The following is a 14300-nucleotide window of genomic DNA, read 5'->3' on the forward strand; positions in this document are numbered from 1 at the left end:
CAACCCTATTATTATTTTTTTTTTTTTTTTACTTCTCTCCGCCTAAAAGATTTCAGTTTGTTGTTCAACTGAGTTGTACAGTTTATAGGTCACATTAAAGGTGGAAAATGTTCTGAAATGATTTATCTTTGTCTCGTTTTTTTACATCACAGAAACCTGACATTTTAACAGGGTAGTGTAGACTTTATATCCACTGTGTGTTAGTCTGTTGTGTCAGTGCTGTTAACATGACAATGTAACAGCACAACAAAAGATCTCAACATCTTTAAAGACTATAAGATATAGAATTAAAAACAAGAGCTAAACGGGACTTTAAATGAAGTACGGGGTCTTTTATTGAAAAAAAAGGAGAAATATTGTTATGCGATTATATGATGCGACAAAATTACATGTATATTAAAGAGGTGCATAGACAGACACATTATTAACATTGACATTTTGTTTTATATAATCTTACTGACCAATACAGAGTAGGTTATAAAAGCGCACCTCCATTATATACATAAGACAACCAAATATGGAAATAAATTAAACAAATAATACAGTGTAGGCAACAACTTTGAATCTATGACTTCTTGGTTGTTGCAGTGGATTAGTAAAGAAAAAAAAAACAACAACATAGTTGATGCGATTTTACAAGGATTGATGCTAGTTGAAATTGGGGTACCAAAATACACAGCGATTATTGGCTCTACGCGTTTCGCGGCTTACTACCGCTCGTCAGGAGCAAGCTCGTGATTGGTCTGAAAATACAGAGTAGTGGTAAATTAATATTTGCAATGATGGAACATGGGGAGATTGAAATACCCCTACCTAGTGGTCACTTACACGTAGCCATGCAGTCAAAAGTGCAGCGCCGAAAGCCTAGGCACCCAAAGCGATGATACGGGAGTTGAGGAGGCCCATCCAAGGGCGAGGAGGCCCACAGAATGCACACACAGGCAACCACCGGGACAACAAGGGCGTTTGGTAAGTGAAAACGAATATGGAAATATAAAACTGAGCCTAATGGGTGAAAAAATGCATAGTAAGAAGTACAGATAATCTGAGAATTGTGAAAGAAAAATGCATTGAAAAAAGAAAATGTTGGGGTGGATGTATGATGAGTGTAGGAGAGGGTTAGCGTGGGAAAAGGGGGGAGGGGGAAGAGGGCGGAAGAAAAAAGGGAAGGAGGGGGAAAGTGGCTGTGTGTGACATGACCCAGTATGAATACCAGGTGACAGAGTGAGTAGTAACAGAAAAAAGTAAAGAAAGAGGGACATATGGATTGATTGTGCAAAAATACCTTTTGTGTGGAAAAAACGCGAAAAGAGGTGACAGTGTATGGTAGGGGAATGGCCCCAGTTGTTCCGGTCCCGCCTGCCGCCAACCATGGACACAGCCAAACCGCCGTATGGGGGCCCCCAGCGTCACACACTCAAGGACACCAAATGGAAGAGTGAGCAACGCCAGACCCGGGATATATACACACTCCGAGTCAGCGTCCACACCCACACTCCAGGTGAAATGAGGATGTAAATCAACCTAGCCTGAAAGGCGGCACCCATAATGATGATGCCGTACAAACGGTGGTGAAAATGTGACGCCGATACGCAGTGGGTGAACGCGCCCCGCCTCCCAGCCAAGAAAAAAAAAAAAAAAAAAAAAAAAAAATTTCTTGGATGAGGAGGACGGAGGGCGTCCCCCAGTGCGCATCGCAACTCCCGATCATGACAAAAAGGAATGCAGCAGTGCAGACGACACCAACACCACCCAACTGCATAGGTGCGTCAAGGACCTAATAGTGCAAAAAAAAATTTTTTTTTAAAAAGATTTTGGAAAAAAAACAATAAAAGCTGCTAAATCTAAAACAATGATGAATAATAAGATACTTTAAACAATATGGTCCAAAGAGGAAAACAAATAAACATTGGCTTAAGTATACAAGACACCCGTCTTCCATCCCTTATATCAAATAGTAACATGATGGGAAAAGGGGAGGGGGAAATTTTGGGACTTTAAATGAGGTCATAGCCTCCATCCCTATCAGATATAAGATATAGAATTAAAAACAAGAGCTAAACGGGACTTTAAATGAAGTACGGGGTCTTTTATTGAAAAAAAAGGAGAAATATTGTTATGCGATTATATGATGCGACAAAATTACATGTATATTAAAGAGGTGCATAGACAGACACATTATTAACATTGACATTTTGTTTTATATAATCTTACTGACCAATACAGAGTAGGTTATAAAAGCGCACCTCCATTATATACATAAGACAACCAAATATGGAAATAAATTAAACAAATAATACAGTGTAGGCAACAACTTTGAATCTATGACTTCTTGGTTGTTGCAGTGGATTAGTAAAGAAAAAAAAAACAACAACATAGTTGATGCGATTTTACAAGGATTGATGCTAGTTGAAATTGGGGTACCAAAATACACAGCGATTATTGGCTCTACGCGTTTCGCGGCTTACTACCGCTCGTCAGGAGCAAGCTCGTGATTGGTCTGAAAATACAGAGTAGTGGTAAATTAATATTTGCAATGATGGAACATGGGGAGATTGAAATACCCCTACCTAGTGGTCACTTACACGTAGCCATGCAGTCAAAAGTGCAGCGCCGAAAGCCTAGGCCCCCAAAGCGATGATACGGGAGTTGAGGAGGCCCATCCAAGGGCGAGGAGGCCCACAGAATGCACACACAGGCAACCACCGGGACAACAAGGGCGTTTGGTAAGTGAAAACGAATATGGAAATATAAAACTGAGCCTAATGGGTGAAAAAATGCATAGTAAGAAGTACAGATAATCTGAGAATTGTGAAAGAAAAATGCATTGAAAAAAGAAAATGTTGGGGTGGATGTATGATGAGTGTAGGAGAGGGTTAGCGTGGGAAAAGGGGGGAGGGGGAAGAGGGCGGAAGAAAAAAGGGAAGGAGGGGGAAAGTGGCTGTGTGTGACATGACCCAGTATGAATACCAGGTGACAGAGTGAGTAGTAACAGAAAAAAGTAAAGAAAGAGGGACATATGGATTGATTGTGCAAAAATACCTTTTGTGTGGAAAAAACGCGAAAAGAGGTGACAGTGTATGGTAGGGGAATGGCCCCAGGTTGTTCCGGTCCCGCCTGCCGCCAACCATGGACACAGCCAAACCGCCGTATGGGGGCCCCCAGCGTCACACACTCAAGGACACCAAATGGAAGAGTGAGCAACGCCAGACCCGGGATATATACACACTCCGAGTCAGCGTCCACACCCACACTCCAGGTGAAATGAGGATGTAAATCAACCTAGCCTGAAAGGCGGCACCCATAATGATGATGCCGTACAAATGGTGGTGAAAATGTGACGCCGATACGCAGTGGGTGAACGCGCCCCGCCTCCCAGCCAAGAAAAAAAAAAAAAAAAAAAAAAAAAAAAAAATTTCTTGGATGAGGAGGACGGAGGGCGTCCCCCAGTGCGCATCGCAACTCCCGATCATGACAAAAAGGAATGCAGCAGTGCAGACGACACCAACACCACCCAACTGCATAGGTGCGTCAAGGACCTAATAGTGCAAAAAAAAATTTTTTTTAAAAAGATTTTGGAAAAAAAACAATAAAAGCTGCTAAATCTAAAACAATGATGAATAATAAGATACTTTAAACAATATGGTCCAAAGAGGAAAACAAATAAACATTGGCTTAAGTATACAAGACACCCGTCTTCCATCCCTTATATCAAATAGTAACATGATGGGAAAAGGGGAGGGGGAAATTTTGGGACTTTAAATGAGGTCATAGCCTCCATCCCTATCAGATATAAGATATAGAATTAAAAACAAGAGCTAAACGGGACTTTAAATGAAGTACGGGGTCTTTTATTGAAAAAAAAGGAGAAATATTGTTATGCGATTATATGATGCGACAAAATTACATGTATATTAAAGAGGTGCATAGACAGACACATTATTAACATTGACATTTTGTTTTATATAATCTTACTGACCAATACAGAGTAGGTTATAAAAGCGCACCTCCATTATATACATAAGACAACCAAATATGGAAATAAATTAAACAAATAATACAGTGTAGGCAACAACTTTGAATCTATGACTTCTTGGTTGTTGCAGTGGATTAGTAAAGAAAAAAAAACAACAACATAGTTGATGCGATTTTACAAGGATTGATGCTAGTTGAAATTGGGGTACCAAAATACACAGCGATTATTGGCTCTACGCGTTTCGCGGCTTACTACCGCTCGTCAGGAGCAAGCCAATGTTTATTTGTTTTCCTCTTTGGACCATATTGTTTAAAGTATCTTATTATTCATCATTGTTTTAGATTTAGCAGCTTTTATTGTTTTTTTTCCAAAATCTTTTTAAAAAAATTTTTTTTTGCACTATTAGGTCCTTGACGCACCTATGCAGTTGGGTGGTGTTGGTGTCGTCTGCACTGCTGCATTCCTTTTTGTCATGATCGGGAGTTGCGATGCGCACTGGGGGACGCCCTCCGTCCTCCTCATCCAAGAAATTTTTTTTTTTTTTTTTTTTTTTTTTTCTTGGCTGGGAGGCGGGGCGCGTTCACCCACTGCGTATCGGCGTCACATTTTCACCACCGTTTGTACGGCATCATCATTATGGGTGCCGCCTTTCAGGCTAGGTTGATTTACATCCTCATTTCACCTGGAGTGTGGGTGTGGACGCTGACTCGGAGTGTGTATATATCCCGGGTCTGGCGTTGCTCACTCTTCCATTTGGTGTCCTTGAGTGTGTGACGCTGGGGGCCCCCATACGGCGGTTTGGCTGTGTCCATGGTTGGCGGCAGGCGGGACCGGAACAACTGGGGCCATTCCCCTACCATACACTGTCACCTCTTTTCGCGTTTTTTCCACACAAAAGGTATTTTTGCACAATCAATCCATATGTCCCTCTTTCTTTACTTTTTTCTGTTACTACTCACTCTGTCACCTGGTATTCATACTGGGTCATGTCACACACAGCCACTTTCCCCCTCCTTCCCTTTTTTCTTCCGCCCTCTTCCCCCTCCCCCCTTTTCCCACGCTAACCCTCTCCTACACTCATCATACATCCACCCCAACATTTTCTTTTTTCAATGCATTTTTCTTTCACAATTCTCAGATTATCTGTACTTCTTACTATGCATTTTTTCACCCATTAGGCTCAGTTTTATATTTCCATATTCGTTTTCACTTACCAAACGCCCTTGTTGTCCCGGTGGTTGCCTGTGTGTGCATTCTGTGGGCCTCCTCGCCCTTGGATGGGCCTCCTCAACTCCCGTATCATCGCTTTGGGTGCCTAGGCTTTCGGCGCTGCACTTTTGACTGCATGGCTACGTGTAAGTGACCACTAGGTAGGGGTATTTCAATCTCCCCATGTTCCATCATTGCAAATATTAATTTACCACTACTCTGTATTTTCAGACCAATCACGAGCTTGCTCCTGACGAGCGGTAGTAAGCCGCGAAACGCGTAGAGCCAATAATCGCTGTGTATTTTGGTACCCCAATTTCAACTAGCATCAATCCTTGTAAAATCGCATCAACTATGTTGTTGTTTTTTTTTTCTTTACTAATCCACTGCAACAACCAAGAAGTCATAGATTCAAAGTTGTTGCCTACACTGTATTATTTGTTTAATTTATTTCCATATTTGGTTGTCTTATGTATATAATGGAGGTGCGCTTTTATAACCTACTCTGTATTGGTCAGTAAGATTATATAAAACAAAATGTCAATGTTAATAATGTGTCTGTCTATGCACCTCTTTAATATACATGTAATTTTGTCGCATCATATAATCGCATAACAATATTTCTCCTTTTTTTTCAATAAAAGACCCCGTACTTCATTTAAAGTCCCGTTTAGCTCTTGTTTTTAATTCTATATCTTATATCTGATAGGGATGGAGGCTATGACCTCATTTAAAGTCCCAAAATTTCCCCCTCCCCTTTTCCCATCATGTTACTATCTTTAAAGACTGTTTAAACACTTGCCAACTGCCGCATGCCGATATAAGTCAGCAGAATGGCACGGGTGGGCAAATGGGCGCACCAATTGCGCCCCCCTGTGCCTGCCGTAGTCGGATTCATTAGAGGGCCGATCAGTCCTCAGGTCCAGGCCAATGATTTATAGCCTGGATCTGCTGAATGAAATCCTTCCCCTGCCTATGCAAGTGTAAACACAGACAGGGGAAGTGATGTCATCTCTCCTCGTGGAGTCTTTTTGATTCCAGTGAGAGGAGAGAGAGAACATCTAAACGTGAGTTGCACAACACTACACTAACACCAGTACAAATAGGTACACTTGTCACCCCCTGATTGCCCCCCCGTTAACCCCTTCACTACCTGTCACTGTGTCACCAATTGCAGTTTTCCGATTTTTCACCGATCACTGCATTGGTGTAATTTGTGACTGTAATAAGTGTTAGGACAGTTAGTAGTAAGCCCATGTAGGTCTAGGGTACCCCCTAATAAAGGTTAACCCTTTGATCGCCCCCAGTTAACCCTTTCACCCCCTGTCGCCAGTGTCACTAATAGATCTTTTTTCTGATTGTAGTATTTGTGTTACGGGTGACGATAGTTTCACCGTCAGGTTTTTATAGCATCAGGTACCCCCATATATTACCTAATGAAGGTTTTAACCCCTGATTGCCCCCTAGTTAACCCTTTTACCCCCTGTCACCAGTGATCACCGTATTAGTGTTACAGGTGACACTGGTTAGTTTGTTTTTTATAGTGTCAGGGCACCCACCGTATATTACCCAATAAAGGTTTAACCCCCTGATCACCCGGCAGGCGATATCAGTTAGGTTTTAGCATCAGTCAGGGTCTGCATCACCTGAGTTAGTGCCAGCGCAAACACCCACGCACGCACCATACACCTCCCTTAGTAGTATAGTGTCTGAACGGATCGATATCTTTGATCTGATCAGAACTATATATTAGCATCCCTATATATTAGCATGTGTGTTTTATTGTCAACCATTTTTTTGTTTTCAAGTATGCCATTCAGCTGCAGCACTGATTTATTTATCTTAACAGCAACAGTGTTTGCTCCCACTATGCATAAATCAGTGACTCCAGCGCTGTAGGTGATTTCACCATCAGGCTGCGTACACACGGGCGGACTGTTCTCTCAACTTTGTCCGCTGAACAGTGTTTCAGCGGACAGTCCGCTCGTGTGTGGGGCTTCAGCGGACAGTTTCAGCGGACAGTTTGACGAACAAAGTTTTTCGGAAATTCCGAAAAACTGTCCGCTGAAACTTGGTTTGAGCGGACAGTCCGCCCGTGTGTGGGCCAGTCCGCTGTACTTACGAAATGAGCAAACTGTTCCCGCTCGGAGGAAAGTCTGCTCATTTCGAGCACGTCTCCAGGTAGGCGGGGCCCGCGAAGGAGACGTCGCGGGCCCCGCCGCCTGGTCTGGACTTAAAGGGGAACCCCAACGCCGAAAAAAAATCGGCGTGGGGGTCCCCCCAAAGTCCACAACAGACCCTTGTCCGAGCACGCTACCCAGCTGGCCAGGAAAGGGGGGCGAGCGAGCGCGCCCCCCTTCCGAGCCGTACCAGGCCGCGTGCCCTCAACATGGGGGGTGCCTTGGGGAAGGGGGGGCCGCGCGGCCCCCCCACCCCAAAGCACCTTGTCCCCATGTTGATGAGGACAAGGGCCTCTTCCCGACAACCCTGGCCGTTGGTTGTCGGGGTCTGCGGGCGGGGGGCTTATCGGAATCCGGGAGCCCCCTTTAATAAGGGGGCCCCCGGATACCGGCCCCCCACCCTATGTGAATGAGTATGGGGTACAATGTACCCCTACCCATTCACCTGTAAAATAAAAGTACCCAAAAAAAACACAACACACGAGATAAAATATTTTATTGCACAGCTCCGGGGGTCTTCCGTCTTCGGGGGTCTTCTCGCCGGACTCCTCCGCTATCTTCTTGTAGCTCTTTTGCTAGCGGAGGAGTCCGGCTTTCTTCCTCCCCGCCGCCGGCCTCTTCTCCCGACTTCGGGGGTCTTGTCCCCCTCTTCGGTTCTTCTGCCGGGCCACCGCGCCTTCTTATAGCTCTTTTGCAGGCGGTGGCCCGGTCTTCTGTCGCCGCTGTCGCCTTCCGGTCGCCTTCCGTTCTTCTTGTTCTTCTTCTCCAGGAGATGTTGACACGAGACAAGACAAGACCCCCGAAGTCGGGAGAAGAGGCCGGCGGCGGGGAGGAAGAAAGCCGGACTCCTCCGCTAGCAAAAGAGCTACAAGAAGATAGCGGAGGAGTCCGGCGAGAAGACCCCCGAAGACGGAAGACCCCCGGAGCTGTGCAATAAAATATTCTATCTCGTGTGTTGTGTTTTTTTTTTGGGTACTTTTATTTTACAGGTGAATGGGTAGGGGTACATTGTACCCCATACTCATTCACATAGGGTGGGGGGCCGATATCCGGGGGCCCCCTTATTAAAGGGGGCTCCCGGATTCCGATAAGCCCCCCGCCCGCAGACCCCGACAACCAACGGCCAGGGTTGTCGGGAAGAGGCCCTTGTCCTCATCAACATGGGGACAAGGTGCTTTGGGGTGGGGGGGGGCCGCGCGGCCCCCCCTTCCCCAAGGCACCCCCCATGTTGAGGGCACGCGGCCTGGTACGGCTCGGAAGGGGGGGCGCGCTCGATCGCCCCCCTTTCCTGGCCAGCCGGGTAGCGTGCTCGGACAAGGGTCTGTTGTGGACTTTGGGGGGACCCCCACGCCGATTTTTTTCGGCGTTGGGGTTCCCCTTTAAGTACATTCCAGGCGGCGGAGCCCGCGACGTCTCCGTCGCGAGCCCCGCCTACCTGCACACGCGCTCGAAATGAGCGGACTGTTGCCTCGTGTGTGGGCGAGTCCGTTCATTTCAAAAGTTGCGCGGACTTAGTACGACAAACAAAGTTTGCCGCATTTGTCCGCTCAAAAAGTGCCGTGTGTGGGCGTGTTCGTTCATTCAAAAGTTTGAGCGGACTGTTTGACGAACTTAGTTTCGGCAGACAGTCCCCGCGTGTGTACGCGGCCTCACAGTAAAGAAAAGAAAAAACGTTGGAACCTCAAATGTGGCGGTGGCAGGGTAAGGTCAATTGCCTCCATCCCTATCTAATTGAAACAAACAGGAGGATTGGGGGTTGGGACTTTAAATGAAGCAGACAGGTGTAAAAAGTTTTAATTTATTGGAAGTTAGTGATAAGTTACATGAGGGTAATCATGAGTACACCAAGAAAAACAATATATTTTGTTCAAATGATAAACATACAGCAATGACAATTATCCATTAATAATACAAATCACATATTACAAGTGATCATTAAATCAATAAAATATATAGTTGGCATAAAAACATGGCATATAATAGCTTTGAGCAGGTATGCCCATCATTAGAAGTGGGTGGATGAAGGGCGGTATTCTAATGGTGTTGTGTGAAAAAAAAGAATTGCAACACCTACCATTTTAATCTGTAGGGCCTTTGCTATTAAAATAATAATATGTTTGGGGGTTCAAAGTAATTTTCTTGCAAAAAAAATAAAAAATCTCTCGTAAACAAAACGTTTTAGAAAGGGCTTTGTCTTCAAGTGGTTAGAAGAGTGGATGATGTGTGACATAGGGGGTTATTAACTAAAGGTAAATCCACTGTGCACTTCCAAGAGGTTGCAAGTGCACTTGGAAGTACAGTTGCTGAAGATCTGAGAGGCACATGTAAGGAAAATAAAAAAAAACAGCATTTTTGCTTGCACATGATTGGATGATAAAATTATCAGAGATTCCCCTCATTTCAGATCTTCCCCTCAGATCTACAGCGACCGCACTTACAAGTGCACTTGTAGCATAGTTGCCAACATTGTAAAAAAAAATGCGGGACACTTTTTTGGCAGTAGGCGGAGTCGTGGTATAATTAGGGGGCGGGGCATGCGTTTATAGGTGTGGCATAAGAAAAGGTAAAAATGCAGCGCGCGAAGCGAGCCACGGCGAAATATGGGCGTGGTTTGCGTAAAATAGTGGGTGTGGCTTACATGGGGCGTGGCTCAAAGGGGTGTGGTTAGAGTCTGAGATGAATGCGGGATGGAGAGGGAAAGGAGGGGGATGGAGAGAGGGAAAGGAGGGGGGAGCCCCCCGATCCTACACCACAATAGCAATATGTGTTTTCCAGAGTTTGACAATCAGCAGATAAAGATACTCCAAATACCCGATGTTGGCGCTTCAATCATCTCGGCGCCATGATTGTTATGGAGTCAGGATGTTTGAAGCGCATTATTTCTATTATTACATTGTAATATGAAATGAAATCATTCAACTCACCATAATGCTGAATCAGTGGGAGCCATGAGCATGTCACTAGCCACGTTGCCTGCCACCAGATGCCATCAGGTGCCCCCAGCAGAGTCCCTCCTTACATCAGGTGCCCCATCAGAGGTACCTTCCTCACATCTGTGTCCATCAGCGGAGCCCCTCCTTACATCTGGTGCCCCTCTGACATCCAGACTGCGCCCTCTGACATCAAGACTGGCCCCCACATCCACAGACTGGCCCCCGAAATCCACAGACCGGCCCCCGAAATCCACAGACTGGCCCCCACATCTCCAGACTGGCCCCCACATACACAGACTGGCCCCCACATACACAGACATGATTCAAGGGAGGAGCCGCGGCCTGCTCAATTTTTGATTACTTATAAAAAATTATCCCTAGAGAACACACAGTTTCTGAGGCTGAGCTGAGCACTTACCTGCCCAGTTTAGAGTCAGAGTCACTGTCTCCTCGCTCGCTCCCTCGTCCCTCCAGTTGTCCACAGCGGCGGCTGAGTGTCTGTGGTCCGGCCTGAGTCTCTGCAGCCTGGCTAGTTAGTAACACACAGTCGTTCTCGTTCCTCGTCCTCCTCCTCGTTTGGGCGGGCCGGCGTAGTCACTTAGCTAGCCACGCCCCCGCCACTCCCCCACTTGCAGTTTTGACAAATAAATGACATGATGACAATAGCATGTGTCCTCCTTGTCCAATAGAGACAAGGAGGACAAAATAAGGCAAGAGGGGACACTCTAGGGTAGAGGGAGGACCCAGGCTGTTCTAAAAGCAGCAAAACTTTAACACTTGATTGCCCGAAATTTCAGATGCCCGGGACAAGCGGCAAAATTCGGGACAATTAACGGGACAAATTAAAATCGGGACAAGTCTCGAAAATTCGGGATTGTCCCGCGATTTTCGGGACTTTTGGCAACTATGTTGTAGTGCAAAGTGGATTTGCCTTTAGTAAATCAACCCCATAAGCTTCTAAATGTTGTGCATAAAATTCCAGGACAGTTAACCTCCCCCATATGACCCCTTTTTGGAAAGTAGACACCCCAAGCTATTTGCTGATAGGAATGTTGAATCCATGGAATATTTTATATTTTGCCACGAGTTTGGGGAAAATTACACTTTTTTTGCACAAAGTTGTCACTAAATGATATCTTGTTCAAACATGGCATGGTTATATGTGGAATTACACCCCAAAACACATTCTGCTGCTTCTCCTGAGTATGGGGACACTACATGTGTGAGACTTTTTGGGAGCCTAGCTGCGTACAGGACTCCAAAACCAAGCATCGCCTTCAGGCTTTCTAAAGGCATAAAATTGTGATTTTACTCCTCACTATTTATTACAGTTATGGAGGCCCTGAAATGTCGATTTTCAAAACTTTGTGACAAAAAGCGAGATCTGCAAAATACTCAACATGCCTCTCTGCAAATAGCTTGGGGTATTTACTTTCCAAAATGGGGTCATTTGGGGTTGTTGCACTATCTGGGCATTTCATGGCCTCCGAAACTTTTATAGGCAGTGGGGAGTGAAATCACAAAAGAAAGCCTGAAGGCAGTGATTGGTTTTTGTGGTCCTGTACACAGTTAGACTGTCAAAAAGTCCCACACATGTGGTATCCCCATGCTCGGGAGAAGCAGCAGAATGTATTTTGGGGTGTAATTCCACATAACTATGGCACATGTGAGCAATATATCATTTAGTGTCTACTTTCCAAAATTGGGTAGGAACAACAATATGTCTCCTCCCCCAGTCAGTCCTATCCCCATACAGTTAGAACACATCCAGGGAACACACATTTAACCCCTTGATCGCCCTCTAGGGTTAACCCTAGGCGAAATCTCATTTTGCCGCCCCCTTGGCTCCACCCCGACTCCTGTCCTGCCCATGTATACCCCACCTTTTTAATGAATCGTTATCAATGCAGCCTACCAATGAATGTTTGCTTGCTAGCATTCATTCAGCAGTTGGGACACAGACACAGTCCTCTGCCAACGCTGCGCCTCTGACACTTTGTGCAAATGGAGCAGTGGCGGCCTGGTGATGCTGAGGCCAAGTTGCTTGCTGCAGAGAGAAAAAGAGTAGGAACACCAGTGGCCAGGTGCCCCTAGGCAACAGTGCGCCCTAGGGGGCTGTTTAGTTTGCCTAGTGGTAGCACCGGTGTTCTGGCAGATAGTGTCCCGCCATCATATAGTGTCCGCCCCGTACTGCGCAAGCGCAGTACGGGGCAGAAGAAGCTTTGGAAAATCTCCGAAGCTGAACGGCGCCTGCGGTGTGAGTGGAGGTGGTAGCCCCACCATCCAAGCGGACATAGGGTTGTGAAAATTAGAGGGCCCCTCGCGGGCGAGTTTAACTCGCCACGCTTCGGGCTCAGCCTTGCTGCGCTCAGCTCTTTTTTATTCCTACTCTATGTCCACTTGGATGGTGGGGCTAGACCTGGACTCACGGCGCAGGCGCCGTTCATCCTCGGCTATTTTCGGAATCTGTGTTGCTGTGTACTGCGCATGCGCAGTACACAGCGGACACTATCTGATGGGGGACCTTATGATGGGACACCGGCCCTGCTCCTGCTACATAACTATAAATCTCCATGAATGAGCACTCAACTGCTACCCTCTTCAGCTGCAGAGGCAGCAGCAGTTAGTCAATATTTTTGTTTATTTAAGCCCCCATACACATGATCAGAACAAAAAATATTGCTTTTGAATCGATCGTACGATAATCTGATTGTACACAGCGTTCCAGAGCCAATCATGACAGTTCATGTGAAAAATACGATCGGACATGCTTGAAAAATTTCTGTGTATGATACCAGATTGTATGATTTCTGCACTTTTCCCACACCACACGAAAATACAGAAATTTATGGGATCCATTGATTTTTTTTTTAATGGCATCCCCACACATGCAGCAAACACACTTGTATTCATACCCACCAAAACAGACCGCACTGCAATATAATGCAGATTGGTGTGAAGCGATTTAAAAAATCACATTTGCACCTTTATTGCACGTTTCACGCAAGCACGGCTGCCCATTGATATTAATAGGCTTCCTTAAGTGCCGGTTCACACTAGTGCGATGCGAGAACCCTGCGAATCAACTGCGGGTTCCCGCATCGCACTCGACACGCACGGCAGTTCACACTGCCATATGCGAACTGCTGGGGAGTGTCATTATATGTTAACGACACCCCCATTTCAGCTTGCATATCGCACTGCGAACTGACAGTTCGGACATGAATCAGATCGTATGTATGTGTGAACACACATGCGATCCGATACTGGTCCAAACAGGTAAAAGGGTCCTGTGTGTGTTTTGACCGAATGCGGTGCGATATCAGCCATACTATCTGTATGGCTGACATCGCACCGCACAGACATCGCATGTAATGTGAACAGCAGTGCGCTACGAATTACATGCGATGTCTGGCATTGCACAAGTGTGAACCGACACTAAAACACGATACGTGGGAACACACACACACTCTGATACACCTTGGGGGGAGCAAGTCCTCAATAAAGGGAAAAGGGAATGTGACCCCCCCCCATCACTGCACATGGGGTGACCCCATTATTACATATCAGTACACATGGGGTGACCCTACATTTATACATAGTGGCGACCCCACATTAATATACAGGGGTAACCCTCATCACTACACAATAGTTGACCCCCATTATTACACATCGCTACACAGGGTGACCCCACATTATTACACGGGGGTGACCCCTTAATTACTGCACAGAGTTGCCCCCATTATTACAGATAACCCCACATTAATACACAGGGTAGACCCCTCCATCACTACACAGGAGGAACCCCATTATTACATATTATCACACAGGGTGACTCCCCCCCCCCATTATTACACATCGGTGACCAAAAGTAGAGAAAGTTGCATAGAGGTAATAGTGGGAGGACTGAACCATATACAGGTGGGGGGGGGGGGGTGTCCTGGCACACACTTACCCCATGGTGATGGGTAGTCAGTCAGCTGCGGATGACAACCAGCGGGA

General features: G+C 46.0%; 3 long non-coding RNA genes across 6 annotated transcripts; 1 reads left to right on the forward strand and 2 right to left on the reverse strand.

Annotated features, from left to right (window-relative positions):
* Positions 1 to 317: 317 nt before the first annotated feature.
* On the reverse strand, positions 318 to 1633 carry LOC143963269 (uncharacterized). Of its 2 annotated transcripts, XR_013270926.1 has the most exons (3): positions 1286 to 1580; positions 829 to 1005; positions 318 to 743 (listed from the first exon to the last, which is right to left on the reverse strand). It is a non-coding gene; the product is annotated as an uncharacterized LOC143963269 (long non-coding RNA). The 2 variants fall into 2 exon arrangements; XR_013270925.1 differs by having other exon boundaries at positions 829 to 1633.
* Positions 1634 to 2074: 441 nt separating this feature from the next.
* On the reverse strand, positions 2075 to 3369 carry LOC143963270 (uncharacterized). Of its 2 annotated transcripts, XR_013270928.1 has the most exons (3): positions 3043 to 3332; positions 2586 to 2762; positions 2075 to 2500 (listed from the first exon to the last, which is right to left on the reverse strand). It is a non-coding gene; the product is annotated as an uncharacterized LOC143963270 (long non-coding RNA). The 2 variants fall into 2 exon arrangements; XR_013270927.1 differs by having other exon boundaries at positions 2586 to 3369.
* Positions 3370 to 4519: 1150 nt separating this feature from the next.
* Positions 4520 to 5842, forward strand: LOC143961347 (uncharacterized). 2 transcript variants are annotated; one of them, XR_013270449.1, is made up of 3 exons: positions 4572 to 4874; positions 5155 to 5331; positions 5417 to 5842. It is a non-coding gene; the product is annotated as an uncharacterized LOC143961347 (long non-coding RNA). The 2 variants fall into 2 exon arrangements; XR_013270448.1 differs by having other exon boundaries at positions 4520 to 5331.
* Positions 5843 to 14300: the final 8458 nt, after the last annotated feature.

The sequence above is a fragment of the Lithobates pipiens genome, unplaced genomic scaffold (genome assembly GCF_037356315.1).
Source record: "Lithobates pipiens isolate NorthernLeopardFrog02 unplaced genomic scaffold, aLitPip1_a1.2 Scaffold_8, whole genome shotgun sequence".
Lineage (NCBI taxonomy): Eukaryota > Metazoa > Chordata > Amphibia > Anura > Ranidae > Lithobates > Lithobates pipiens.